The 21,265-nt window shown below is 40.6% G+C and overlaps 1 protein-coding gene and 1 non-coding gene across 2 annotated transcripts in view; one reads left to right on the top strand and one right to left on the bottom strand.

Moving 5' to 3' along the window:
• Positions 1–14,893, bottom strand: part of Trpc5 (transient receptor potential cation channel subfamily C member 5) — a 357,009-nt gene extending 342,116 nt beyond the window's left edge. Inside the window, exon 1 of the mRNA XM_021152996.3 lies at positions 14,031–14,893. The gene's annotated coding sequence lies outside the window, so the exon portion shown is untranslated. The remainder of the gene's footprint in view (positions 1–14,030) is intronic.
• A 350-nt stretch (positions 14,894–15,243) lies between these two features.
• Positions 15,244–20,312, top strand: LOC110287227 (uncharacterized). The gene is made up of 3 exons (XR_015047073.1): positions 15,244–15,321; positions 16,677–16,776; positions 20,173–20,312. It is a non-coding gene; the product is annotated as an uncharacterized LOC110287227 (transcript).
• Positions 20,313–21,265: the final 953 nt, after the last annotated feature.

The following is a 21,265-nucleotide window of genomic DNA, read 5'->3' as shown; positions in this document are numbered from 1 at the left end:
TTCGAAAACCAGATATCTGGGCACCTTCCCTGCAAGAAGAGAGCTTGCCTGCAGAGAATACTCTGACCACTGAAATTAAGGAGAGAGCTAGCTTCCCAGGTCTGCTGATAGAGGCTAACAGAGTCACCTGAGGAACATGCTATAACCAGAGACAACTATAACAGCTAGCTTCAGATATCACCAGATGGCGAAAGGCAAATGTAAGAATCCTACTAACAGAAATCAAGACCACTCACCAATCATCAGAACGCAGCACTCCCACCCCACCTACTCCTGGGCACCCCAACACAACCGAAAATCTAAAACCAGATTTAAAAGCATATCTCATGATGATGGTAGAGGAAATCAAGAAGGACTTTCATAACTCACTTGAAGAAATACAGGAGAGCACTGCTAAACAGTTACAGGCCCTTAAAGAAAAACAGGAAAACACAACCAAACAGGTAGAAGTTCTTAAAGAAAAACAGGAAAACACATCCAAACAGATGATGGAAATGAACAAAACAATACTAGACCTAAAAAGGGAAGTAGACACAATAAAGAGAACCCAAAGTGAGGCAACGCTGGAGATAGAAACCCTAGGAAAGAAATCTGGAACCATCAGCAACAGAATACAAGAGATGGAAGAGAGAATCTCATGTGCAGAAGATTCCATAGAGAACAACAGAACAACAATCAAAGAAAATACAAAATGCAAAAAGATCCTAACTCAAAACATCCAGGAAATCCAGGACACAATGAGAAGATCAAACCTACGGATAATAGGAGTTGATCAGAATGAAGATTTTTCAACTTAAAGGGCCAGCAAATATCTTCAACAAAATAATAGAAGAAAACCTCCCAATCCTAAAGAAAGAGATACCCATGAACATACAAGAAGCCTACAGAACTCCAAATAAACTGGACCAGAAAAGAAATTCCTCTCGACACATAATAATCAGAACAACAAATGAACTAAATAAAGATAGAATATTAAAAGCAGTAAGGGAGAAAGGTCAATTAACATATAAAGGCAGGCCTATGCGAATTACACCAGACTTTTCACCAGAGACTATGAAAGCCAGAAGAGCCTGGACAGATGTTATACAGACACTAAGAGAACACAAATGGAGCTAGGCTATTATACCCGGCCAAACTCTCAATTACCATAGATGGAGAAACCAAAGTATTCCAAGACAAAACCAAATTCACACATTATCTTTCCACGAATCCAGCCCTTCAAAGGATAATAACAGAAAAAAACCAATACAAGGATGGAAATCACGCCCTAGAAAAAGCAAGAAAGTAATCCCTCAACGAACCAAAAAGAAGACTGCCACAAGAACAGAATGCCAACTCTAACAACAAAAATAAAAGGAAGTAACAATTACTTTTCCTTAATATCTCTTAATATCAATGGACTCAATTCCCCAATAAAAAGACATAGACTAACAGACTGGCTACACAAACAGGACCCAACATTCTGCTGCTTACAGGAAACCCATCTCATGGAAAAAGACAGACACTACCTCAGAGTGAAAGTCTGGAAAACAATATTCCAAGCAAATGGTCTGAAGAAACAAGCTGGAGTAGCCATTCTGATATCGAATAAAATCGACTTCCAACCCAAAGTTATCAAAAAAGACAAGGAGGGACACTTCATACTCATCAAAGGTAAAATCCTCCAAGAGGAACTCTAAATTCTGAATATCTATGCTCCAAATGCAAGGGCAGCCACATTCATTAAAGAAACTTTAGTAAAGCTCAAAGCACATATTGCACCTCACACAATAATAGTGGGAGACTTCAACACACCACTTTCATCAATGGACAGATCGTGGAAACAGAAACTCTACAGGGACACAGTGAAACTAACAGAAGTTATGAAACAAATGGACTTATCAGATATCTACAGAACATTTTATCCTAAAACAAAAGCATATACCTTATTCTCAGCACCTCACGGGACCTTCTCCAAAATTGACCATATAATTGGTCACAAAACAGGCCTCAACAGATACAAAAATATTGAAATTGTCCATGGACTAAGGCTGATCTTCAATAACAACATAAATAATGGAAAGCCAACATTCACGTGGAAACTAAATAACACTCTTCTCAATGATATGTTGGTCAAGGATAGAATAAAGAGCACTTCCTGGAGGGCATCATCTTGAGTGAAGTAACACAATCACAAAAGAACTCACACAATATGTATTCACTGATAAGTGGATATTAGCCCAAAACTTAGGATACCCAAGATATAAGATACAATTTGATAAACGCATGAAACTCAAGAAGAATGAAGACCAAAGTGTGGACACTGTGCCCCTTCTTAGAATTGGGAACAAAACACACAGGGAAGGAGTTACAGAGACAAAGTTCGTAGCTGTGATGAAAGGATGGACCATTTAGAGACTGCCGTATTCAGGGATCCATCCCATAATCAGCTTCTAAACGCTGACACCATTGCATACACTAGCAAGATTTTGCTGAAAGGACCCAAATATAGCTGTCTCTTGTGAGACGATGCCGGGGCCTAGCAAACACAGGAGTGGATGTTCACAGTCAGCTATTGGATGTATCACAGGGCTCCCAATGGAGAAGCTAGAGAAAGTACCCAAGGAGCTAAAGGGATCTGCAACCCTATTGTTGGAACAACATGATGTACTAACCAGAACCCCGGAGCTCTTGTCTCTAGCTGCATATGTATCGAAAGATGGCCTAGTCGGCCATCAATGGAAAGAGAGGCCCATTGGACTTGCAAACTTTATATGCCCCAATATAGGGGAATGCCAGGGCCAAAAGAATGGGAATGGGTGGGTAGGGAAGTGGGGGGCGCTATGGATGGGGGGCTTTTGGGATAGCACTGGAAATGTAATTGAGGAAAATATGTAATAAAAATATTAAAAATCAAAAAAAAAGGATAGAATAAAGAAAGAAATTAAAGACTTTTTAGAGTTTCATGAAAATGAAGCCACACATACCCAAACCTATGGGACACAATGAAAGCATTTCTAAGAAGGAAACTCATAGCTATGAGTGCCTCCAGATAGAATCTGGAGAGAGCACACCATAGCAGCTTGACAACACATCTAAAAGCTCTAGAAAAAAAGGTCAAAATTCACCCAATAGGAGTAGACAGCAGGAAATAATCAAACTCAGGTGTTAAATCAACCAAGTGGAAACAAGAAGAACTACTCAAAGAATTAACCAAATGAGGAGTTGGTTCTTTGAGAAAATCAACAAGATAGATAAACACTTAGCTAGACTCACTAGAGGGCACAGGGACAACATCCTAATTAACAAAAACAGAAATGAAAAGGGAGACATAACAACCGATCCTGAAGAAATCCAAAACACCATCAGATCCTTCTACAAAAGGCTATACTCAACAAAACTGGAAAACCTGGACGAAATGTACAAATTTCTAGACAGATACCAGGTACCAAAGTTAAATCTGGATCAAGTTAACGATCTAAACAGTCCCATATTCCCTAAAGAAATAGAAGCAGTCATTAATAGTCTCCCAGCCAAAAAAGGTCCAGGACCAGATGGGTTTAGTGCAGAGTTCTACCAGACCTTCAAAGAAGAGCTAATTCCAGTTCTGCAAAATCTATTCCACAAAATAGAAGTAGAAGGAACTCTTCCCAACTCATTCTATGAATCCACAATTACTCTGATATCTAAACTACAGAAAGATCCAACAAAGATAGAGAACTTCAGACCAATTTCCCTTATGAATATCGATGCAAAAATACGCAATTAAATTCTCGCTATCCGAATTGAAGAACACATTAAAGCAATCATCCATCCTGACCAAGTAGGTTTTATTCTAGGGATGCAGGGATGGTTTAATATACGGAAATCCATCAACGTAATCCATTATATAAACAAACTCAAAGACAAAACCACATGATCATCTCGTTGGATGTGGAAAAAGCATTCGACAAGATCCAACACCCATTCATGATAAAAGTCTTGGAAAGATCAGGAATTCAAGGCCCATACCTAACCATGATATAAGCAATCTACAGCAAACCAGTAGCCTACATCAAAGTAAATGGTGAGAAGCTTGGAAAAGCCCATAAAATCAGGGACTAGACAAGGCTGTCCACTTTCTCCATACCTATTCAACATTGTACTTGAAGTCCTAGCCAGAGCAATTAGACAACAAAAGGAGATCAAAGGGATACAAATTGGAAAAGATGAAGTCAAAATATCACTTTTTGCAGATGATATGATAGTATATATAAGTGACCCTAAAAATTCCACCAGAGAACTCCTAAACCTGACAAACAGCTTCGGTGAAGTAGCTGGATATAAAATTAACTCAAACAAGTCAATGGCCTTTCTCTACACAAAGGATAAACAGGCTGAGAAAGAAATTAGGGAAACAACATGCTTCTCAATAGTCACAAATAATATAAAATATCTTGGCGTGACTCTAACTAAGGAAGTGAAAGATCTGTATAATAAAAACTTCAAGTCTCTGAAGAAAGAAATTAAAGAAGATCTCAGAAGATGGAAAGATCTCCCATGATCATGGATTGGCAGGATGAATATTGTCAAAATGGCTATCTTGCCAAAAGTAATCTACAGATTCAGTGCAATCCCCATCAAAATTCCAACTCAATTCTTCAATGAATTAGAAAGAGCAATCTGCAAATTCAATGCAATCCCCATCAAAATTCCAACTCAATTCTTCAATGAATTAGAAAGAGCAATCTGCAAATTCATCTGGAATAACAAAAAACCTAGGATAGCAAAAACTCTTCTCAAGGATAAAAGAACCTCTGGTGGAATTACCATGCCTGACCTAAAGCTTTACTACAGAGCAATTGTGATAAAAACTGCATGGTACTGGTATAGTGACAGACAAGTAGACCAATGGAATATAATTGAATATCCAGAAATGAACCCGCACACCTATGGTCACTTGATCTTCGACAAGGGAGCTAAAACCATCCAGTGGAAGAAAGCCAGCATTTTCAACAAACGGTGCTGGCACAACTGGTTGTTATCATGTAGAAGAATGCAAATCGATCCATTCCTATCTTCTTTTTTTTTTTTTAAGATTTATTTATTTATTATATGTAAGTACACTGTAGCTGTCTTCAGACACTCCAGAAGAGGGCGCCAGATCTCGTTACGGATGGTTGTTAGCCACCATGTGGTTGCTGGGATTTGAACTCTGGACCTTTGGAAGAGCAGTCAGGTGCTCTTACCCACTGAGCCATCTCACCAGCCCCATTCCTATCTTCTTGTACTAAGGTCAAATCTAAGTGGATCAAGGAACTTCACATAAAACCAGAGACACTGAAACTTATAGAGGAAAAAGTGGGGAAAAGCCTTGAAGATATGGGCACAGGGGAAAAATTCCTGAATAGAACAGCAATGGCTTGTGCTGTAAGATTGAGAATTGACAAATGGGACCTCATGAAACTGCAAAGCTTCTGCAAGGCAAAAGACACTGTCAATAAGACAAAAAGGCCACCAACAGATTGGGAAAGGATGTTTACCTATCCTAAATCAGATAGGGGACTAATATCCAATATATATAAAGAATTCAAGAAGGTGGACTCCAGATAATCAAATAACCCCATTAAAAATTGGGGCTCAGTACTGAACAAAGAATTCTAACCTGATGAATACTGAATGGCAGAGAAGCACCTGAAAATATGTTCAACATCCTTAATCATCAGGGAAATGCAAATCAAAGCAACCCTGAGATTCCACCTCACACCAGTCAGAATGGCTAAGATCAAAAATTCAGGTGACAGCAGATGCTGGCGAGGATGTGGAGAAAGAGGAACACTCCTCCATTGTTGGTGGGATTGCAAGCTTGTACAACCACTCTGGAAATCAGTCTGGCGTTTCCTTAGAAAATTGGACATAGTACTACCGGAGGATCCAGCAATACCTCTCCCGGGCATATATCCAGAAGATGTCCCAACCGGTAAAAAGGACACATGCTCCACTATGTTCATAGCAGCCCTATTTATAATAGCCAGAAGCTGGAAAGAACCCAGATGTCCCTCAACAGAGGAATGGATACAGAAAATGTGGTACATTTACACAATGGAGTACTACTCAGATATTAAAAAGAATGAATTTATGAAATTCCTAGGCAAATGGATGGACCTGGAAGGCATCATCCTGAGTGAGGTAACACAATCACAAGGGAACTCACACAATATGTACTCACTGATAAGTGGATATTAGCCCAAAACTTAGGATACCCAAGATATAAGATACAATTTGCTAAACACATGAAACTCAAGAAGAATGAAGACTGAAGTGTGGACACTATGCCACTCCGTAGAATTGGGAATAAATCACCCATGGAAGGAGTTACAGAGACAAAGTTTGGAGCTCTGATGAAATGATGGATCTGATGAAAGGATGGACTGCCATACCCAGGGATCTACCCTATAATCAGCCTCCAAACGCTGACACCATTGCATACACTAGCAAGATTTTGCTGAAAGGACCCAGATATAGCTGTCTCTTGTGAGACTATTCAGGGGCCTAGCAAACACAGAAGTGGATGCTCAACAGTCAGCTAGTGGATGAATCACAGGGCCCCCAATGGAGGAGCTAGAGAAAGTACCCAAGGAGCTAAAGGGATCTGCAGCCCTATAGGTGGAACAACATTATAAACTAACCAGTACCCCGGAGCTCTTGTCTCTAGCTGATTATGTATCAAAAGATGACCTAGTTGGCCATCACTGGAGAGAGAGGCCCATTGGTCGTGCAAACTTTATATGCCCCAGTACAGGGGAACACCAGGGCCAAAAAAATGGGAATGGGTGGGTATGGAAGTGTGTCGGGGAGGGTATGGGGGTTTTTTGGCATGGTATTGGAGATGTAATTGAGGAAGATATGTAATAAAAATATTAAAAAAAAGAATTACCTACAATACATACTTATAGGCATGATGTGGAAGGCACTTCCAGAGATTTCACTGAGGAGGGGAAAAAATAGCCCAAAATACAGGTGCAGTTTTCCATAGATTGAGGACCCCAACTGAATAAGAAAAGATAAAGCAGAAAGCCTGGTGTTTTTCTAGCATCCATGTCTTTCTCTTTGCAGTAACAGCTGCCACATGCTCCTGTTTCTACATAGCCACAGTGCCTTCCTCACCAGAAATCATCTTGAATCATGAACCCAAATAAACCTACTTTTCATTAAGCTGCTTCCTGTTAGGTAGCTAACTCATAGTGATGCATAACATTCATAATCCCTTTATCCATGGGGCAATATATTCTAAGACCTTTGGTGGATGTCTGAAACTGTAGACAGAACTAAACTGTATACTATTCTGTTTTTTTCTCATACATATTCATGTATGATAAAGTTAAGATTATAAGTTAGAGATTGTTGGAGAGTTGGTTCAGTGTTTAAGAGCACTTGATGCTCTTGTAGAGAACCCAAGTTCTAGTTCCTCCCCAAAACCCACATGGTAGGTCACAACCATCTGTAACTCTAGTACTGGGAAATCTGATGCTCTTTTCTGACTTACTTTGACTCTAGACACACATGTGGTGCACATACAGAGATTAGTGTACATAAAATAATAAATCTTAAAAAAATTTAAGGAAGTACATGAATAATTTTTGCCTTCTTAAAAACTTACAATATAGATACAGTAAGAGACTGGTATCAACAGTGAATTATAAAATAGAATAACTATAACATCTATAATGTCCTATGATGTAAATTATGTGTACATTGTCTCTGTCTCTCAAAATATTTTGTTGTAGTATATTCATGTTTATTCCTGTGACAATATAAGATGGTAAAATTTCTATGTGGTAATATGAAATATGGTGATTGCCATAGGAATTGTGCAGTGATGTTGGCTAAGATATAAATGTTACTTATACATGAGCACTGTGCTATATCTGGTATTATGATGGACACTTAAGTGACTAATGGTGTAATACTGTATGTAGTGTTAATACATTCAGAGAAGGATGATGGAGGTCCTGGCCAGAATGGATCAGGACAGAATAAATTCCATTAAACTACTAAGAAGAGTATATTATTAAAATTTTATGAATTATTTATTTTTGTAATTTTACAGCTAATATTTTCAGACTGCAGTTGGTGACTGGTAACTAAAACTATGGAAAGGAAAACCATGATTAAAGTATAACCCCAAGTAACAACAGAAAAAAGAATCACAATGATCAAAGTAGGCCAAACAGGAAAATGTAAGATGTAAAGGAAGAGAGATGTATTTATAATCTGTCCAATTTAATATCCATGTAATATACATAAAATGTAACTTACTGTTTCTCCTTCATCAGTTGAATGGGAATAATGCTTCCCAAATACATTATGGTCACTTAATAGTATTTGATAAATTATTTAACATTTCATTTAATATCTTGTATTATACTACTCAGTACATAAAAGATTGTGCTAGACAGGATGTAGTCTCCCAAACACACCAATACTTTTATACTCGGAGCCTGTAATTGTGTTATGTTACATGCCAAGAAGCCTTTTCACATAGCATTCAATTACTAACTAGTTGACTTTCAACTATTGAGATAATTCTGAATTTTCTGCAAAGAATCAATATAACACCCCTTCATCAACTCAAGGTGGATTTAAGAAACAGTAATGCATTATACATCTTAAAATCATTAGTTAGAAAAGCTGACTTAGATTGTACTTACCATACAAATATGAAAGAAGTTCAAGGGGCTGTGTGTACTAATCACCTTCAGTTGATCAATTCCCAATGTACACAAAAGTAAAAACATCCCATATTACTTCTATTTTCATATAAATATCATTTGTAAATCAGCTTTTAAATAAAGTAGGAGAGAAGAGTCAGAGACACAAATCAAGAAGAGAGGTTTCTGAATGTGATGGTATTCAGCTTGCTCTCACTGACTTTGAAGGAGACTGAGGAAAGTGAATGGCCTCTACTAGTGAGAACAGACTTCCCTTGAATGTTATCAAAGCACTCTGGGTCTCAGTCCTACACTCAAGGAAGTGAACTGTGCCAAGACAACCTGTAGAAACGAGGGAACTGATTTTCCCCCACAAGAATGCCCAAAAGAGAATGTACTCCTGCTGATCCCCTAATTTTAGCCCAGTGAGCTTCATAGAAGATTCCTGATATACTGAATTATTAAATGATGAGAACAAGAATAAATCTAAACTCTTAAATTAATAACTAGTACTAGATTAATAAGGGCATGGTAATTTGTTGTAGTAGAAATAGAAAACTAATATCCAGATGTTCAACAATTTACTAAAATGTGTATTTATTACTATGGTCTTAGAAATCTTAAAAGTTAACTATCTGAATGGTCTAAGATTACTAATGCCACAGTAATCTCATCTGTTTGAAAAGTGAAAATGTGTTGGGCCACCTCAATTCCAACAGAAGCTGAATGCCTTACACATCAAAAGGCCAGCGCTCAGATACTGTGGTCTGCCCCTGTCTTGACGATTAAGTGATCCAAATTACACATGGCAATCAAGTCTTTACAAAGGTGAATGCATAGTGATTTTATTAGAATTTACTTGTATTATACATATTGTATTTTACAAGTGAGTAAAATGAGCAAGTAGGTATTACTGTGGGTAAGGATGAAGTAGTGATGGGTATAGTTCATACCTAAGTCATTAACGTTTATAAAATGGGCATATTGCATCATTCTTTTGAGCTTCAGCTACTTACTGTCTCATCTACAAAGCAGAAATGATAATAAACTAATTTCATGATGTTTTTGAGAAAAGTTGAAGTGAGATACTGAATGGAAAATGGCAAATAAATACATACCATGTAGGCATTAATTTTTGCTGTTGCTCACCTTTGTAAAATTTGTTGATAGAACAATGTATTTTTCATCATATGTCAAATGCTTGCACTTTGAAGAAATCATCATTGAAACCTAGATAGAAATTTATATATGATATCTTTTGCCTGGATGGGAGATTCTCATGAGGGCTCAGATCAAAAATATATTTATATTTATTTTACTTATATCATTTATTTTATGCAAACCATCTCCTGCTTATTTCATGAACAGCTGTAATTCTCTCATTCTGCTGATTATTTGGCTACAAACCTGTTAATGCTGTTTCAGCTTTGATGCCTTCCTGAATAATAGTTGTGGGTATTTGCAATATTTTTTTGCACTGTCAAGATAAAACTTGTGTGTGGTTGTGTGTGTGATTTAAATGTATTTATTTTGTGTATTTGGAGGTGTATATACTCATGTATGTGTGTGCAGGTCAGAGAAGAACTGTGGGAGGAGTCAGTTCTTTCTACCATGTGTCCCAGAATTGAGCTTGAGTTGTTAGGTTTGTTGGCAAGGGGCTTCAGCAGCTAAAACATCTCAACAGGCTCTGTGTGTGTTTCCAGAGGTGATAAGTGATAAGTTGCAGAGGTAAGGCAAGAACAGCTGGCTGTTGTGGAAAGGATGCCTGGAATCTCTGTACTAACAAGGTTGAAGAGGGAGGATTGAGAGTTCAAGGTCACACTAGGCTACATAGTAAGGCATTGTCTCAATCAAAACAAACTAGGTATAATATTTAAATAAAACATATAACTGTGGCTATGGAAAGGAAGTAGAATAATGAGTGTAAATTTACGTTTTAGAGTCCAATCAATTTCTTGGGAGAGCCTCCAGAGATCTTTATTGAAGTTCTTCAGTCTTAGAAGATAGTTCTGCGTTCTTGTTTTAGCTCTGCCACTAGCTAGTTTTATGATCTAAGCAAGCTATTTCTATTCTCTAGGTCCTGATTTCTATAAGGGAAATGAGGATATGACACCTGTCTCTTTCACACCATCATTTTTATCTTGCTTTTGCTAAGGAAAATGGCTGGGATAATCTCACTAGCTGTCAGAATCTAAGGGACAACTATAATAAGTGAAGGACCAAATCAGAGGCATTTCCCAAACTCTCTTGACCCAGTGAACTGCAATTTTGCTCAGCTCTGTGAGCTTGTATTTATTTATTTTAAATAATCTGTTCTCACTCAGTTGAGGATGATGTAAAACGCATGTTTGCTCATGAAACCACAGCTGAGTCATCTAGGAATCATTTCTTGCTGGCAGGATGGGTTTGCTAGTGTCATTGGACAAAGTGCTTGAGGAGCCCATTGACAGAGGAAAGAGATTAAGACGGGATGGTACAAAGGGTCATCACCTCCAAAGCTCTAGAAGCGAGGGCTTCTGCCTAGACTGGCATCATTTCTGAAACAGGACTGCGAAGTTTGTCACACCTGTCCCTAAAAACATGGAAAATGACTGAGCAGAATTAAGTTAGTGGCATCTTGGGGCACAGGGCACTTCTTGAAGTAGGATGAGCCCCCACCCCCTAATTCCAGTCAGCTAGAAAGAGACATCTGAACAGAGTGGTGTTGTCAGCTAAGAACAGAAGTCTTTGCAGAAGTAGATCAGTCAGAAATGGTTTGTTTCTTTTACTCAGCAATAGAGTCAGGCGAAAGACAAATTAGAATATTTGGAACCAGGCAGGCTAGAAGTATTGTGACACATTTGAAATATTCATTTGATAATTATACACCTGAATGGCTAGCAGATTGGAACAGAGCATGCTAAAGAGTGAAAGGGGATGACAACACTTAACTCGTACTCCAATGTCTCCAATTTCCTGGTTCTAAGGAATTTTCTTACTGTTTACTCAGTGTTTACAAGGCAAATTGCCGGCAGTTTTACAGCACTTCACATCTGAGGTGATTTTCTGAACTAATTCCATTTCAAGCCAAAGCAAACACCTGGATGCTTTTCTTTCCATGTGTTTCCAAACATCTTTGGTTCTCCTATTCCTTTCCTCCTTTTCCTATTCCAAATCTTTGATTTCTTGTCCCTGCAATCCGTGGTTCTGTGTGCCATTTAGTTGTTAGTTCTATAATGAATAGACTCAAAATTACAGATTTTATATCTGGAAAGGATGGCAGCTATTATATGATCCGTGTCTGCTCTTGAAGCTTATTCTAAAGCCAGGTGAATCTGTGTCAACGAAGCTGTGTCTATATTGGTTTGAAATCCTGCAGTTTCCTATCTCTTTGTCCCTTGTGTAATCACAGGTCAGGAGAATTTCAGCAGCTGGATACTCACATAACCAAGAACAGAGTAAATATCTAACACCTTACGTTCATCCCTACTGAGTCCTCCCCTAAGCATGAAGCTGTTGGTTCTTTTCGACTAATCTGTAATCTTGTCCTTGCAATTTTCATCTATCCAAGAAGATATTTGCTTGTGCTTTCCCTAAGAAATTGTCAGAACAGAGAAAAGTAACAGCACGGGGACCTTTTCAGATTGTACCTGAGTGATTCTCAGTCTGTCTCTCGGCACTATGCATTAGACCAAATTGCCTGATACAACATAAACAGTTCCACTGCATGCAGAATCTCTTTCCCTTGTTTGCCAAGGAGGTAATTCATTATATCTCAGTAGCATCTAATAAATAGAAAGTTTAATTAATGAGCCCGGATGCTTATGAAAGCACACGTTCAGCCCCCTCCCTCTTCTACACAAACACAGGCCCCAGGCTGTGTGGGGTCAGCTGAAGTCTTTAAACAAGTATATACACACACAACAGAACCAAATCACTGTATCTAGACATAAATGTAGAACCCCATACATTTAGTTTATGAATATAGATGTACAGTTTATGAAAACTCCATGGCCATGGGACTAAACCACGAGCTTCAGGTGCTATTCATTCAGTTCTTTGTTCCAACTCACGGACTTTTACTCTTCTCCTTTTCTCAGCCTAAACATTTGCTTTGAAAGTAACTTGGTACTATGTAAATGTACTACCATGCCTTTTAATTTAGTAGATTTTTCAAGACCAGTGAAAGGCACCATTTGACATCCTTTAAATCTCAACTTGTAAGACTTGATGGGGAATGAGAAATGATACAGATCATCTGTAGAACACCCTCAAAGCCAAGAAACAACCACTAGGCAATTGGGCATGCATAATGGGATGACATATCAACATGTAATTCCAGCTAAATACCAAGAAGATAACTATATTGCAAAAGACAAGTGGTTCTGGGTGCCATATGAATATAGTATTTATTACTCATTTGAAGCCAGGGAAAACACACACCATCTCTGATAGAGCACTATTGATTAGTCTTTGCCTCTCCTCTCCTACTCATACAATCAACTCGGGTAAAGTTCAGGGATTCTGTCTTCCAGGCTGGTTTCCCGGCTCCAGGTTTTTCATAAGGGAGTGATTACACTGCTTAAACACTTGGCTATCACCAGGTGCATAGCTGCAGTCCAAATATCCCACCTTGCCAACAGGGAAAAAAGACCTCCTCCCAGTCTTTCTCCCAGACCAAGCAGAAAGGCTAGGAACTGTGAATTCAGCTCAGAACCTGACTAAGTGGAACCTGATGGAGACTGTTTGCTCCAGTCATTACATACGGTGCAGGGAAGTGGCCACTTTAGAGCATATATCTGACTGATGGCCCCAATTGTGTATTTCTGGGCTCCTTAAAGGAATCCAGGTAAACTAAACTGGCCAGCTCTTAAGTGTGAAGGTTACAAACCCAGTAAGGTAAATGGAAGCTCTGCTCCAGGAGCCCTCATGTATCAGCTTCTTGGCTCTCTGCAGTTGAAGGACTGTCCTTGAAGACTGAGTATCTCCATTCTCACACTAATCTCAGACCCATTTTGAAGATGCCTAGGAGCAGGCTTTCTCAGGGCTGGGCTGGGGGCATTATATTTACCCCAGAAAATCATACTAATTCACTATCCAGGCTCTGATTCAGAACACTGCTCATGAAAACGATGGTTTTGGTAGGTGCCAAGAGTATCCTGTCCTAAATCTCCTAAGGCTCCTTCCATCCATGCACCGGCTCTTCCAGGTGTTCCAAAACAATCTGTTGCTGGCCTCCATTTGTGTCCCACCACCCCAGCCCACAGCCAGCCAGCCAGCCCCTTTCCAACCCACAGAATCTCAGCACCTTCTTTCAAGCTTCATTTCCCTGCAGCTCTGTAACAACAAATAGGACAGCACCGGTGCCATTTGTCAACTTACCCCAGGCCAAGTGTGCTTTTTTCAGATTTGTGTTGTCTGGAGTCCGTGCACCCCGGCGCGTGGTGTGGCAACCTTTCTGGACTCCTCTTCAGCGCCGCGCAAGCGGCAGCCGCCTGGGACAGTCCCGGGCCTGGAGGCTGCCGAGTGGGTGGGTGGTTGAGTACTGGTGAAGGAATCAGGATGCTGAGAGGAACCCAAGGACTGACTCCCACCTGGGCTTCCTTCTTTGCTCTTCAGTTACTGCCAAACTTCCCTCTGACTGGCCAGACCTCCTCACCTTTTGCCTCCGCCAGTGCCCGAAACTCTTCTCTTCCCTTGACTGCCCGGTGTGCTCCTGCCGGGTTCTCTCTCTCTCTTCTCTCTCACTTGTCCCCCCTTAGCGCTCTCTCTCTCAACCTGAGACCCTTCACATACACGCACCCCTTCACGCAGCAAGCCACAAACAATAAGAGCAAGGGGAAGAAGCCAAAGACGACACCGGGAAATTGAGGATAGCAGACACCCTGGTAGGAAGATGAGTGTGTGTGGAGGGGTGTGTGTGGGGGAACCGCATTCACACAGGCGCCCTCAAGCTAGGTAGCTGATGGGAGCTCTGGCCACCTCTCCAAACCCCTTTTCCTAGACTAAAGGTTTCTGTCCCCTACTGCTGCTGCTTGGAAAACCCTATACCAGCCAAGGGGAGAGAAAAGCATAAGAGGGGTGGGGAGGGGAAAAATCAAGGAGGCGCGCTCCCTTTCTCCTCCCCACCCCTAGATCCCAAAATGTCCAACCCTGAGCTCTTCTTTTTCCCTTCTATCTGCTGCAGGTTCTTATCTGCTGCTTGTCTCCCTTTCTATCTTTTGGGGGGTGGCTGAGAGCTGTGGAGAACCCGTCGCGGTTGTGGGGTGTGTGTGTGTTTGTGTGTGTGTGAGAGGGGGGGGAAGGAGGGGAGAAGGAGGAAGGAGGGAGGGAGGAGAGAGAGAGAGAGAGAGAGAGAGAGAGAGAGAGAGAGAGAGAGAGAGAGAGAGAGAGAGAGAGAGAGAGAGAGAGAGAGAGATTGGCGAGAGCACCTCTCACCTCCCCCAGCCCCTGGCCAAAGCCTAGCTGGCGGTAGCCTCACAGCAGAGGCGGGCGGGGCGGGGAAGGCGGGCAGGGGGGAGGGCAATCAGGAGGACGGGGCAGCCTGCAGGGGCAGCCGCTCCTGCCCGCTCTGTAGCTCGGTGGCCAGGGGTGGAAAGAAGCCGCAAGCCGCAGCCGCAGCCCCAAGTCAGCCCCCGCTGCCCCGTCCCACCATCTCATCTCTCCCCCCTCGGTACGGAAATTTCTGTTTCGTTCGTTTGGTTTCCCCAAGCCTCCCCCTCCCCTGGGTGGTGGCAGAGACCCGAGGGGCGAGGGGAGGCAGAGAGCGGGTGAGGGGAGCGAGTACAGGAGCGCCTCTGGCTCTTGCTTTACTGAACCTCCCTTTTACCCGGTTACCCAAGTGTCTTCTGGTTTGGACAGTGACCCCTACCAGTCCATCTCAACTCGGGCTGTGTGCTTGTGGCGCCTGTACTATGTGGGTCATCCTGGGGAAAGAGGAGTTGATCAATTGGGAGCGAGGGCCTGTGACCCGCGGGACAGTGAAACAGGGGGCTCTGTATCGTCGGGGACCTGGCACCTTTTGGAGCCGGTTTCTATCTCTGTCAGATCCAGTTTAACCTGGTACAGGCAGCCCTGGAGCGCAAGATGCAGGCTAGATTGAAACAGAGAGTGATATTCTTGTGTACCAAGTTGCTTAGTATCTGGGGAGGGCAGTGGGGGAAGGGTCCTGTCACTGGACACTTGTGAGACTCTTAGAGCTCTGTGTCTTCAGGTCACTTGACACACCTCTCTGTTCATTTCTCACTGCCCGTGCACCTCTTGCCTGTTCGGAAGGTCTCCAAATCCCAATCTTTTAAAGCCCCTCCTGTAACCTGCTGAATGGCCCCACCCCCACCGCAAATCTGAGACTCCTACTTGCAGCAACCTACAGGCACTTAGGTGCCTTAGCCTGCAGCTTCTCAAGACACTCCCCACCCCACGGTCCAGATCTCTGCTTTGTGTCTTTTCCCTGCTCTTTCTGGAAAATGAAATGCATGCAAAACGCCGCTTTCCTGGATGCTAAGCTAGTGCCCCAGACTTCACAGTTTCCCCTCTGCCCCTTCTCTGAACAGCCCAAGCTTTTAAAACGCTCAGCTGTACTTCCCGCTGTCGCCTGGAACACAACACTGTGAGCCTGAGCAGACTTTCAGAAAAAGCCAGAACTGCTTCTCCTGCCTAAACAGCTGAGGGTTTCCATTACAGCTCCTCTTTTGCTAGATTGCTCATGTTTGGTGGGAGAGCTAGCAACTTTCCTGTTGGGTCACTAAGAAAAGCTTTCCTGTTGTCCTTTGATCCCCTAGCAAGGAGGTGGTCCAGTACCTTGTAGTATTAAGGTTTTGTGTGGAAGGCAGCCATTGAAGAAAAGTACTACTTTGAGGGATTTAAGAGTCTGAAGCCTGGCAAGGGTGAGGGTAAACCTTCCCTGGCTACACTGTTTAAACGCTCCAGGAAGTGCTTCTAAAACCTGACTTGGGGGTGGGGTGGGGTGGTCGTTTTTAAAAATATGCTTGATTCTGAGACCTTTCTGCCTTTCCCTTTTGTTCTTAGGCACTTTTACTGTGACCCAGCAAACTCTTAAATGCAGCTTTCTACGCAAGGAAGACCTGTGTGATAATTAAGAGACTCCTTTCTTTGGTATGCGGTTAAGGTAAGTAGAAAAGACTTTGGGAGCTCCAACTTCTTTTGGCTAACATTCAGTGCAGCTGCAGTTTATTCTCCAAGCCCAGCATACTCAGGGAGAAGGAAAGCCCTGCTCTTCAGAGCTGTTTTAATCAAAGGTTCTCTACTTGTGAAGATTGTCTTTAACATGTAGGAATTAGGTGTCCCTCCAACTTTTGGTGTTTTCTCTGTGGAATGTGGTTAAGACCAAAATGTCTTTATTTGAGCCTGCCTCATTCTGCCCCTATCCCATCCTCTAAACTCTTCCAGATTAACACACACAAATTCTTGAAAAAAGAAAAAAAAAAGACATATCAAAAAGAAATTCAACACTCTAGAATCTACAAGTTCCAGAACATACTTAGTGGAGGCTCTCTTAATGTGAGAAGCTAACTTGGGCTCCTTGACAGCCTTGGGAAGGGTTGGCTCATGTTCTCAGTAGATATGATAATATTTCACTTTCCTACTTGGTGGCTGAGATAATATTCCTGTTGAAATTTCCCAGGGTCATTTACAATAAAAGGCCACATTCATAAAAAAGTTTCAAAGCCAAACTGAAAGCAACTATCTGACTCATGAACTCCACACTTGTATTCAAACTTCCTGACAGTTATGGCTGCCACATTGCAGGTGTGACTTAACAATTCAGGTACCCTTTCTTTTCTTACAGCCCTGCCTGCAGTGGTACATGGCATTATGTAGATCCAAATTTAGTGGAGGATCATGGACAAAAATTGATGCGAGAGCCGGGTGGTGGTGGCGCACGCCTTTAATCCCAGCACTTGGGAGGCAGAGGCAGGTGGATTTCTGAGTTCGAAGCCAGCCTTGTCTACAGAGTGAGTTCCAGGACAGCTAGAGCTATACAGAGAAACCCTGTCTCAGAAAAACCAAAAACCAAACCAAACCAACAAACAAAAAAATTGATGCGAGGAGCCCAAAGAGTAGGTCTGCCAATGTGTGTTAGAGTTTCTTGGCCTTGATACTGTTCACATTCGAAGCTCAATGATTCTTTGTTGTAGAGATGTATTGTTCATTGAAGGATGTTTAGCAGTGCTGTTCAGCTGTCTACACTAGCTTGCAATAGCAAGCTGATCCTCTCCCCTTTCAAGATAAAGAAAATGTGTCTAGATGGGATCAAAGCTACAAATCACCTCCATTCAACAACTATTGTCATTTAAGGTAGTATCCTACTTTAAAGAACATCTCAGCTCTACCCACATGGCACGCCCACACCTTGTATTATACAGAATCCTAGAAAATATAGAATATTTCGGAGAAAAACAAATAGACCTCTACAAAGTAATCAATTTAAACGAATGACTGAATTGTTTTTTAGCATTGTTACTTTCACATTATCATTTACCTTTTGGTAAGTACACACTACTGTTGGTGTGTTGGTTATAGCAAAGAGCTTTAAGGAATAGCTCCTGCATAATGGCTTTTATTTTGCCCCAAAGAAAAGTTTATTGATTTTCATAAATAACCAGTTTCTGGATTGAAATTAGTTTAGATTTCTCTTCATTTTGCTATCTGTCCCCAAACAGTGACTTTTGCATTAACATTCTGCACTAGAGAGTTAGGTCTTTGCCTTGCAATTTACTATAATCCAACACGAAATTTCTTGTGACTATTCTATATATGGTGCTTGTATCTTGACAATGTGCCTAGCATCAAAATGACCAGAACATTATGAAGACTGCCATCAATTGAACAAGTTGAAAGCAAATGTTGGTTTTCAAGGACGCAGCTCCTAACTATCTATCTGCCTGCTAGAGAAAATCTCAACAATGACAAAGGCAAAGGAAATGGAACAAAATGTAATAAGAGGTTATTCTTAAAATACGGTGGAGTGTTGAAAAAGTGTCTTGGTGTGATTGTAGGTTTTAACACCCAGCACTGACTCTGCCCCAGGAAGTCAAACAACACTAAAATGAACTGTGGGGCTCTGATCAGAAATTATGCAAAGCAAAATGCAGGAGGAAGTGTGGAATATTTGTTTTAATCAGCTGAGCAAGCTTTTGCTTTACAAAATAAGGTCCTGGTGAGTCAGGATTGCATTTCTTGCTTTGGACAACTCCTAACCAATAGCATATAAATATGTAGAAATGTGTCACTTGTAAAGACCAACACATGTAACAATTACCACATTTAGACTGCACATTCATAAGATATAATCCTCTTGCCAAGGCTAATTATTTCTTTAATGAAAATTTTGCTTGAATTGGGGCCATGAATGACTCTAATTGAAAATATATTTTATTTTCAAAGGGATTTTCATGCTTATAGCAGAACAGGAACCCTATAATCAAGGCACAAGCTATTCAGTTAAAAAGCCATTAGGTTTCACAAAAGAAATGTAAACAAAAACACAGTTAATGGCTTACCTAAGGTCTTCCTTCTGCTCTCCATTAATGAGAATGCACGTGGAACTGCCCTGAGCCAATATGGAAAGTGGAGTTATAGAATCACAGAATCTAAACAAACACTGGCTCACTGAAAAAGGATCTTTCATGAGGTTAGGCAACAGTAATTGTCGATAAGGCAAACTCTGATTAGGTCTTGTTGATCTGTGACTGCTAGCCCTGTAGCTCTGGGAATGGCAGGTATGGTCTTCACTTTAACTGCTTCTAATGTAGGGTAAGAGGTATGGATTCAACCTTATACTTTTGCTTGTGGATATAAAATTGTCCCTGAGTTGTTTGTTAAAGAAACAATTGTGTTTTTTTTTTTTTTTTTTTTTTTGAGCAATCTTGTTACCTTATCAAAAATCAGTTGGGATGTCTGCTCATCCTAGTACACCTCTTGGTCAAAAGTAAAGTTAGCCTGGTCCAGACACTTCAAAAATCAATTGGCCATACACATTTTGCTTTACTTATGAATCCTTGCTTCTATTTAACCAGTCTTTATACTTATCTTTATACCAGTGCCAGACTCTCGTGATTGCTAAAACCTGCATTAGTCCTCCAACTTTAGTCATTTTTTAATAAAAAGATGGGCTGTCTTTTTGGGTGTTTCCCAGATTTATATACATTTGAAGAGATAGGAATTTTTATTTCTTAAAAAAGGAAACAAATTTTTGATATTTATCAAATCACATTCTTAGCTAGCTTTGAGAAATATTTCTATTTTAACAATATTATTTCAGTCTATTGTATGTTACCTTTCCTCTATATCTATACTTTCTTTGATTGCTATTAGTGGTGTGTAAATTTTATAAGTCCTTTGTTAAATTCATCACTAGTATTACAGTCTTTTAATAGTATTAAGTTATTTCCCAATTTTCTTTTGAGGTTGCTCACTACTAGTACAGATAAAAATAACTGATATTTACATATTTGATCTTACATGTGTTAACTTTGCCAAATTATCTGTTTATTTCATCTAGTATGTGTTTGATGGACTTGGCAGATACATTCACTGTATAAGATCTTGCCATCTGAGTTCGAGGCCAGGCTGGTCAACAGTTCCAGGACAGCCAGGGCTACACAGAGAAACCCTGTCTCAAAAAACCAAAGGGGGAAAAATCTTGCCATCTGTAAGTTTTAGTTTTTCCTTTCCCAATTTTGATGTGATTTCTTTGTGTGTGTGTGTGGCATTGTCTGGCTACAATGTCTAGACTAGTGTTCTACAGAACTAAAAAGATGAGTATTCTCACTGTGCTCATGATATTGGAGGAATTCTTTCAGTTTCTCATAACTGAGTTTGATGCTATCATAGGTTTTTCTAGAACTTTGAAGAAGTTCTTTTGTATTCCTAATTTGTTGAATGTTTCTGTCATGAAAATAGTGCTTAGTTTTTTTGAATTACTTATTTCTCAGATTGATTTTGACAGCTCTAGCTTTTGTGTCATTTGACTAATCTCCTTGTTAGGATTTGAGTTTTTTAGACTGAACCAGCCACACATTAAAAAGACAAATCCAACTAAGTCATAATACATAATAGAAATTGTGTGTTGCTGTTGGGTTTAGTGTCCTAGTATTTCTGTATTTATATTTACAAGTGGTATCTGTCTATTATTGTATTAATGGTATGTTTTTATGATATCTTTGCCTGGCTTTGGTACCAGACTAAGACTGGTCTTATTAGATGGTCTTATTAGATGTGTAAGGACTATTTCTTCCTGCTATAATTTTGTTACATTTTGTGTGTGTGTGTGTGTATGTGCGCGCATGTACCTGCTGAGAGAGAGAGAAGAGAGAGAGAGAGAGAGAGAGAGAGAGAGAGAGAGAGAGAGAGAGAGAGAGAGAGAGAGAGAGAGAGAGCATGTGAGCATGTGAGCATGTGAGCATGTGAGCATGTGACAGGAAGTTCTTTTCTTCTATTTGCTTGGACCCAGACATTGAATCTAAGCTGTCAAGTTATGGGGCAGTTGCTTTTTCCCACCGAGCCATCATCTAGGGACCATTGTCAATTTTTGAAGAGTTTGCCATCTGCTGCAACACAGTTAAGCCACTTGTCTTAGGGATGTATCTTAGTTA

The sequence above is a fragment of the Mus caroli genome, unplaced genomic scaffold, assembly GCF_978045245.1.
Source record: "Mus caroli unplaced genomic scaffold, Mus_caroli_1 scaffold_5, whole genome shotgun sequence".
Classification (NCBI taxonomy): domain Eukaryota; kingdom Metazoa; phylum Chordata; class Mammalia; order Rodentia; family Muridae; genus Mus; species Mus caroli.
The sequence above is the reverse complement of the archived record's forward strand: the minus strand, read 5'-3'. Positions and strand labels throughout refer to the sequence as shown.